The 9,745-nt window shown below is 42.9% G+C and overlaps 1 pseudogene across 1 annotated transcript; it reads right to left on the bottom strand.

Annotated features, from left to right (window-relative positions):
* Positions 1-241: 241 nt before the first annotated feature.
* LOC147900191 (transcription factor MUTE pseudogene) lies at positions 242-4,425 on the bottom strand (annotated as a pseudogene). Its single transcript, XR_015541279.1, has 5 exons — positions 4,405-4,425; positions 4,111-4,154; positions 3,376-3,998; positions 2,503-2,937; positions 242-331 (listed from the first exon to the last, which is right to left on the bottom strand). The product of XR_015541279.1 is annotated as a transcription factor MUTE pseudogene (transcript).
* Positions 4,426-9,745: the final 5,320 nt, after the last annotated feature.

The raw sequence follows: 9,745 nt of genomic DNA on the forward strand, positions 1-9,745 counted from the left end.
TCACAACAAAGCTGCCAATCTACTCATGCCTCAATTCTTATCATGATACAACCATTGATTGTATTGGAGATCTAAACGTTGGTACTTACAATGCCATTACTTTTGGACTTATCTTATGATATTGTGGGATAGAGGTGAGCTTTGAGGGGGTAGGTCAGTCTCTTACTACACAAATGATATGTACTCTTTCTAATTACTTAAACTTAAAAGGGTGCCTTTGGAGCCCCAATGCACTACAACTTTAAAGAAGTTGGTTGCTATGAATCTCCTTAAATATTTGTTGCACAGTTGTTGCAAGGTCATCCAAGCTAAGCCGACACTCGATCTCAATCTGTGGACAAGAAAAATAATAGCATTTAGGAGCATGCCAAGGGAATCTTTCATGTAAATATTATGGATATTCCAATGCTAACATTAAGACATATAGAATAATTTATTGCTCTTATGGCCCTCTCAAGAAAAAACATTTGTAAACATATACAAAAGTTACGACGACTATCAAATTTGGCTTTAAAATGAACCTTAGCTACACCTTCACCTCCTCTGAAAGAACCAAGTCTCTATTATAGTTTTTTCATGGGAAAAGGTTCAAGGTCTATATAGGTGTAGGGGGGGGACGGGGGTAGAAGGGGGGGGAGGGGGGGTTGGTTCCAGGGTGGGAGGGGAGTGTGGTTTTAAGGGTCATTGAAAAGAAAGTAACCATAAAGCAAGCACTAAAGAAAGAAAAATACAAAGGGAAGAGAGAAAAAGGAAGATTAGTAATGCCAGTTCTCAGAGGAAGTCTACATACACTGTAGGTCGTGTCTATCTGTTGGACTTTGGAGGGGGAAATCAAACTTCCTAGAGAAAAAACATAGGCGAAACCGTATACAACTACATAGGTTTTTAATTACCAAAAAAAGAACCGTATGTGGCACTATTTCTCATGCATGCCCTCCCCCACCCCACCCCTCCACCCGTCCCTCCGCCGCCATGCTCCCCACCTTTCCCTATTCCATCTTAAACTATATGATACTTCTTTGGCATTTCAATGAGGAATTGCAACCAATCCTAGGAGGTTTTTCCTAGGACATAGATTTTTCATAGTAGCTACATTAGTCCAAGAGGTTGGCATAAAATATTTCAATTAGAGTTGGCACAAGCACCTTTTAAGAAAGTGAAATCTATTTTAGCAAGGATAGGCTAGAAGCACCCTAGTCATTGAATCATACAAAATAAAGGGCTGAAAAGCATGAATATGATGGTGAGGTGAAATGAAAGCATGAATATGATGATGAGGTGAAATGAAAATCTATAAGTGTCTAAATGAGACTTGATGTGGGTGTAAGAAACACAACCATGCATTTGAGGGACTATGAAAATGTGTACGTCCTTGCCATGAAGGATTCGAACTATTGACCTGTGCATACCAAGTGGTGGTTTGTAATGCCCAAGTATTGGATGAAGTTAGGGAAGCGCTTTAAAAGACATGGATCCCTAAGGGAGAGGAAATCCATTTGTGTCGTGTTGAATGAATCTCACTTGAGAGGTGCCTTTCTTGTGAGCCTAAGCAATGTTGGTGACTAGGTGCATCGCTACTCCTGTATTAATAAACCTCAAGGTGGATGATCAAACTATGTTGTTAGGCATTGTTTCAATGCACTATCAAAGCTTGTAAGAAATATTCTTTTAGTGCACCCAATAAGTGTGTTCAAGTCTTGAAAGGGGATGCATAAATTTCTCTTTGATACTGATGGCTACTTAATCCTCCATGGTATCCATCTTTGACCATATGGGTGTGCTTGGATTGAGGGAGGATGAGTGCTTAGAATGCAAGCATCGGCCTTGTGGAAGGCCTCACTGTTGACAAAAGATGGGGTAATAAATATAAGGTTACTATGGTTGATTCTTGTCTAGTATAAGAATGATGACCTTAATATGGTTACTCACCTCAACATGATGTGCCCTTCATGAAGTTGATGCTTGCATCAGAGATGTAATAATAGGCCAATGAGCAAAATCACCGGCGCTGTAGTTAATGTAAAATGTTGAATCAACTCCTAATTTTGGTTGAAAGGCACATAAGATTTATGAGCATTGAAGATTGAAGGCCTTCAAAAGGCATGGGAAAAAGAAGAAGAAATAGGCACACTAAACTAGCTACCCCCACACACACACCCATGGCTAGTTAACTACAAAGTGGCCAATCGTCTATGGCCTGTGTTGATGTGTAGAAAAAGAGCATCTAGAAGGATTTGAATGTGGGTAGCCAACTAAGGTGGGCAAACAGCCGGTTTTGAATGTGGGTAGGCAACTAAAGTGGGCAAACACCCGAAGTGCTTGTCTCGTGGGGAGCGAGCCACATTGTAGAGGAAATGATTTTAAAAATTAAAAAATAGGATTTCATGAAAATCAGGAAACAAGCGGAAGCCAAATGGGGACAATAAATTTTTTTTTTTTCAAAAATAAGGAAACAATTGGAGGGGGTATTGGAAGGAGGAGGAGGAGGAGGAGGGAGCGTACCTTCAAGGTGAAGGTGTAGAGGAGTGTGTCTTGGGAGGTGGTGATATTGAGGTGGAGGATGTGGAGGCGGAGGCTTTCGAGGGCGGCCACTAACTGGCGGAGCTGCCCGCGGGCAGCCGCCCCCGCCTTCGCACTCACCGTCCTCACCACCACATTCGAACCCGCCACCAACTCTACCTCCACTTCCGCCACCGCCGACCTCGACTTGGCCACCATATATGCCCCCCCTCCTCCTCCTCCTGCTGCTGCTGCTGCTGCTCCTCCTCCTCCTCCTCTTGGACTTACACTCGCTCTCCCTCCTCCTCCTCTCCCCCTCGGGCTCAGCGCCGCCTCCGCATAGCTCCTCCTCCTCTTCTGTGCCTCCAGTGACTCCGCCAGTTGCTGTAGCTCCTTCACGAACTCCACCACCCCGCCTATTATCGATGCCTGATCGCCCTGCCACAAAAATTCGCGTCACACCAGCCCATCAGCTCCTTCCCCCGCTTCATACCAAAACAACACCGTCTCCCGCTCATTACAGGAATTACAAGTTGGAGATATTCAAACGTGAACTAAACTCACTTCTAAGCGCGGAAAATATGATGATCACAGAAAGGTGGAGGAGGAAGAGGAGGAGAGAGCAGGAGGAATAGCGTAGCTGTATGACATGTCAATAAACCCACAACGTTCGATGAAGCAAACAGTAAAGGAAAACACAAAAGCAAGCGGGAAAGACAGGTGTAACGGCAGAGATGCTACTACCATAAGGCTATACGCTGTAAACTGACGAAGATAAGAAACAGGGGGAAGAAGAGGAAGGTAAAGATGGACGAAGCGAAACGAGCTAGCTCATATGGGAGAAGCGAAGGATATCACATGACCGACTTTGATTACCCTTTGAACGTAGGATCCTGGCATCAACGACCTCAAGATTGCCAAATGCTCGTTCATTTGTTTGCGCCTGTTCCTTTCGACAGCGATGTGTGTTCTCCGCTTCTTCACTGGCTGATGATCAGCGGACTCTTTCGTCATCATCTCCTCTGGACGTTGTTGCTGTTCTTCGTCTCCATCTTCCTCGGCTTCACAAGACGTCTGGCTACATACGTGTGACCTCTTTGCAGTTTTCAAATCAATCTCTTTCATCGTCATCGTCTCCAAATCAGCTGGCATAGCTGTTCGTTGCTCGCAGCAATTACCACATGCATCGCTGCAGGCGACCACTTTCCTGCACGTATCCTCCGGATAGTGGGCCTCAGGCTCTTGCTCCAGCAGTGGAAGCTTGTAGTGACGGAAATCAGCACAGACTTGCTGCATAGCTGGTATACTATCTTCATCAGGGAGCTGATCAGGCACTTTGGGCTCGTGCGCTGAACCGTGAAGGATATCAAGCAAACTGGTCCTGTCTTGAGCCATAGAAGCGATAAGGCTCTCGGGGTCACCATTGAAGATATCCCAGAGCGTATCCATAGAAGAGGTGGTTACGGGATTCTCGGACTAGTTGTAAATACTCCTTCCGCCTGCGCTACAATCAAATCTTGAGCCGTTAGGTTATCGCTTAAAGCCATCCCTTGGGATGTTTTTATAGAACAAACCATCCCCAGAAAAAAGCCGCGTCAAACCACACCATACCTGCCCTGTAGCTCCTCGTAGTCTCCCCTGCAAATGATAAGTTCCTGCAAACATCTTACGCTTCTCTCAGCTTCAGTTCCACGTTAATGTGTGATGCAGCACCTCAGAACGCTAACCACGTAAACGGCATGCCAAAAAAGAAATAGGAATGTAGCTTGGATGCAACGGAACCCTAAACGTGGTCCAGGAAAGCTACTTGCTCTCCCGGTTATGACTGTTAACGCGAATTTGCAAACGAGGAGATGTGGAGCTGTAGTTCGCGGAAAGACCGAGTTTTTAGGTCAGACAAATGACCTGAAACCGGATTTCTCGTCTTGCTTGCGCTTTGCTGTTGTCGTTGCTGCTTGACGTTGGAATACGTGAAAAAATATTCTGGAAGTCGACGGGAGAAGGGACTCGGAATGCCTTTACTAACAAGCTCGATGGGTCATATATATATATGAGTATATACGAACCTAGACACCTAAGGGTGGAGAAGGAGTATACGCTCAGGGAACCACTAATACAGAGTAGACCTCCACGTTGATGTGCCACCCCACGTCTCTTGAGCTGCTTCTGTCCGTGTCTGCTAGATAAATTTTTTAGCGTTGGTGATCACTCGCTCTAGAGTCAACACTTCATTGCACAAGCTTTAAGCAGCCGCCATACGGGAAACTTGGAAAGCAGACAGCTCTTTTAGAACACTCTTTAATCTCCATATTCTTGAGCTCATGAATCTGTGGGCTTGCGATGCTCAATTGGGCACCGTCTGGACGGACGGGGATGCCTCTTTCTAGCGTCTTGGAAATCCTAAGCTGAGTGAGTGCCGTCACCTGTGACAACTCAAATGTAGAGCAGTGCTCTATTGCCTAGAATATATAGGTCGACATTCACTCTCTAGTGACAACATAATGGGTTCATGAAGGCAATTGCTAAGGAGTCATGCCTTTCAAGCCCTCTAGATACTTCAGCGCAGAGCTTTTATGTCCGTAACCCGATTTCTGCGAGCTAGTTTTTTGTACTACTTAACGCTGTCGCAAAGACAAGACGTCTGAGACGTAAATAAAGTGACGAAAGGCTCCTGCAAATGAGTATTATCGTAAACGGCCTCTGATTAAGTTTTCTTCAAATAAGCTCAAAGTGGAAACGTGCGCATGCAGATTTTATTCAGGACTTCAATATGTAGAATTTGCATTTTGAACCGTTACTTGGGCTCTAAATAAAACGTCCAGGAACTTTTGCTGCAGTTCTGCATTCGAAAACGCAGAGGTACACTGTGGAAGGTTCTTGAAACGTAAATCCCATACGGACTCACGCAGGTTTGCTGTTTAGATGTTGTGAGAGTCTTTGAGAGGATCAATATGCGGGTTAACTTTTGTATTCGAGCTTCGAAAGTGTGGTCCGTTGGCAGTGGAAGGTTCTTACTCTAATATGTTACGGACTCACGGGAGGATCTAGCAGGCTTTTTTGTTGTTTAGTGATCCAGATGCGGTTCTGGAAACTGCACATATCATCATCTACTTAAAACTTTAAACCTATCACTTCATGATGGAGGAAACCTATGTTCCGATGGTCAACAGAGGTTTTCCTCTGGTTTCAATCGCGACAAGTTGCACGCTGCTCGCGAGTACACCAGTGACCACGCGCGATGGTCCTGATTCCTCATTTTCATCATAACCTGATTCCTTATCCTACTTGGGCCTTTCAAGACAACAGTCTACGGATCACAGGGGTGTTAGACGTGATTGTTGTTGCACAGATCAAGCCCTGCCGCTGTAGTAGAGCCAGCTTAGTACACTGCACCACGTGAATTCGAAAGATGCGTCGTAAAAGCTTAACATAAAAGAGTGAAAACTGATGTGAAACCCAAGATGCTTCCATAAACAACTAACGGGTTTATATACAGCGCCGTCTATAGTAACAGCTTGTGCGGTGATCGTCAATGATTCCATTCCATCATGAGCTTCAAACCAAAGCAGCATTTAGAGCCAATTCAGATTCAGACATTTGCAAATGCGCAGAGCAGAGCCGACAACGATGATGTAGATCCCGTGATGCTTTTCACCACCCTTTCCCCCGACCAAAATCCGGGGAATTCTCCCACTTTACTGCGATTTACGATTCGCACGAGAAGTACACCTTTCAAAATTTCATAAATTTAAACTCACGCAGCACGCAAGCCAAGGTTCAAACTAAAGGATAAGAGTCGAAGTCGAGACTTGAGTTGTAGCGTTTGGCACGAATCCGTGTATACAAAATGAGACATCTTGCAAATTTCCCATGGTGAGATATTCAATACGAGGGCTGGTGTTCCATGTCCAAACGTGTATTGAGGACCGACACAAGCATGGATTTCTGTCTCACCTTTGGGAATAATCTAGCGGCTAGGCGATTTGGCCTTTTCTCACAGAAGAGTCCAGATGACAATCTAGCTATGTACTGGAACCTGTCCATATATTCAATCACTCCGCATTTTTTGAGAAACCAAAACATGTTAACGTTCCTGAGCGCCAACGTCGAAGCACATGCCAAAGTGAGAAATATGACGATCAGCTGTCGTCAACTATCATGAGATTTGGAAGAACATAATGCAGGGGACGGACAAATTACAACGTAAAGGAGTGTGTCTCGCGTACTCTCGCCGTCTGAGGGAGAATTTTTACCGCTGTAACCCGACAGGAAATCAGTTTATGAAGATTTGAATCGCGGAGGGGACGTGCGATTTGTCATCTAGCCAGTCGATGGTGACTCATCAGGATTGATCAATGAACTCTTTGGGTCCTGGACGGAAGATATGGCTGAACATGCGCTACAGATTGCATTGATGAGGAAGGGCGAGACCGACGGACAAACGCTGGTGCTGGACGATCATGTATGTGGAACCGGCGGGCGGCGTGATGGGTGCAAGTAGAGACACAATACATTGAATTGTGCAATATCATTTCTTCACAGCAGGTTGCAGCGATTGGAGACGAAAACGGCTGGCAAAACGGCTTACTCCTACAGCGGCCTGCAAAACCTTGACGCTGTGGATGGAGGGAGGCCGTAGGATGATATGGTGATGAGCGAAGGGTCTGGACTTTTTTCACCAGCTGAGAAGTTTTTTCTGGGGGTATTGGATTGTAAGATTCGGGCGCAGGAGGCAGGGTACGCGGGATTCGAAGTGGCAGGGAGAAAATTCGATTGGCAGGGGGGGAAGATATGAGGTGCAGGGAGGGGGATTTGAGGAAAGGTGGCAAAGGGTGGCGAGGCAAAGTGCATGGCGACGAGTGCTTTGTATTTCCATTGAGAACAGGAGATGGAGATGGCGATGGCGATGACAGCATCCAGTAGCAGGAGGAGGAAGAGAGTGGCTTTCATAAATGGAGACTTGGTGTTCTCACGACGAACGCAAGCTCCCGTAGTAAATAGAGCATCCAAGACGATCTCGGACAAGCTCTGAATTTTGCAATAGTGCAGAGATATTGCCTCCTTCCCTTAACTCAATGTCAACCCACCCCCTCTTTACTCGCTCCAAAAAAATAAATTTCTCACCAAATGACAAAACTTGTTTTTCTTGAGAATTCTCAAGACGCCAAAATTCCCTAGGAAATACTTTTCGAGATCAAACTGAATATAATCAAGAAAATGTTTTTCACACATGAAAATGAACATGTTGCTGTTCATTGTATCTTGATTAGAGGCTTTCTCTACTCTAACGCCCCTTCCTCCTTTTGTCAATTACAAACACCCTCACATTTTCCATGTCAAATGAAAAAGAGAAATGGAGTTTTTATCCATATACGTATATACAATATGAAGGACTTTTCTGTAATTCTTGGTTAGTAAAAATTTAAAAGAAGGCTCATTTTGAATTTTGAACTTTAGGTACTTCTCCACCCTTTCCACTCTTTACCCCCAAAAAAATCCTTAATTAAAAATACATTCTTCAAGTTCACAGAGTTAGGGAGGCTATCAATTTCATTAGGTATCTTGACGCACATTGCTTCTAGCTTCAGTGCATCTAACTCATTCACTTGTAGTTGCATCACTTCATAATCTCATTGCATTCATTAATCTCATTGCATTCATTTTTACTAAGGATACACCATATTTCATAGTCTCTTCTTCTCATCGAGAACATAGTTGCATCACTTGATAATCTCATTGCATTCATTTTCACTAATCATATACCATATTTCATAGTCTCTTCTTCTCATCGAGAATGTAACAACTAATTCGAAACTCAACTCTCGGGGGGGTCGCTCATCATATGTAACCCTATCACGTGAGTTCAATAGAAGGATATTTTAAATTTCTAAATTTCACAAAAGTTAATTTACATAAGGGGGTATTTAACAATTTTGGAAAAAATTTGCAGATTTGTATAGAAAAAGGGTACATCTTATCAATGACAAACTTACAGATAAGGGATTTTAGAAATAGGCCTTGAACGCATGCGATATAGAGGGTTTTTACATAGAGACTGAACCTCAGTCCTAGAATGCTACAGACAATATCAACTGTTATGCTCAGCCCAACATAAATTCAAAATGCAAGAAAAGATTGAAATAAAATAGCATATGAAAATCATGTGATATGATACCACTAAGTTTCCTCTCTACAGTAAGGCACCCTTCAAGGAATCCATATACCCCATTGGAGTTTCCATACTGGTGATAACATTTTTCATGTGTCTCGTCTCCAATTTAGTAAGTAACCATGGTGCCTTTGGAATATCACCTTGCCATTTGTTATTGTTCACAACGGGCTCTTCTTTATCCCCATCTTTTTCAAGTCTTTCCGAGACTTCAATGTGTCTTTATCACCAAGTATCATATGCTGCCTATATAGATTAGACATATTCTTACATATATATAGTGCATTGTCTAATTATTGAACCTTTGAATCATGCACAATCATAATGTATCCTTTCATAAAGTTAAAGGAATCTCATGTGGTTGCTCTTCAAATACAAAAGATGGCAGTAAAAGGATACATGTAAAAGATGGAAGTAAAATGAACATGTAAATCAATCAGCAAATAGTCACTAGATTTTTGTAGCCACACAAACACCCGTACATTACGCAAATAAAGAATAAAGGACACATAGGTGAGCTTAAAATATCCTATATATTTAAAAAAATATCAGATAGGGGACCGAAGTCCCCATCAAAGCATTGATGGAAATGTTAAAAAATCATCGAAAGATCCTCTAGGAAATGACACACATTTCATTAATTTTGGACTTATTTTTTGTCTTTGGACAAATCCTAAAAATCCTTCCCAAATGGAAAGTTTACTTTATGAAAATATCATTCAAGAATCACAAGTTTTCTTTCTCGCACTGTCATCTCCTCATAATAATTTTGCAATATCTCTCTATAATGTTGCACTAATAATGCAAAAACTAGTATTGAATCCTACTTTGTATTTTTTGCTTTTAAGATGCCTATTTAAAATACAAAAAAAATCCATATTTATTAATTTAAAAGAGAAACTTCTGTCCAAGCTCTATTCATCCCTCTTCTCTTCCATTCAGTCTCTACTTATTTCACTCTCTCTAGTCTTAAAAGACCTAAATCTGCTTGGAAGGAGTGAGAAAAACGGGTGTTCTCTCATTTTTGGTTCTTTCCTCACCTTTTGGAGTATAGAGAGTCACAACCTGATGTTGCGA

This window comes from Dipteris shenzhenensis, chromosome 7 (genome assembly GCF_047967505.1).
Source record: "Dipteris shenzhenensis isolate YYH24624 ecotype China chromosome 7, Dip_SZ_1.0, whole genome shotgun sequence".
Lineage (NCBI taxonomy): Eukaryota > Viridiplantae > Streptophyta > Polypodiopsida > Gleicheniales > Dipteridaceae > Dipteris > Dipteris shenzhenensis.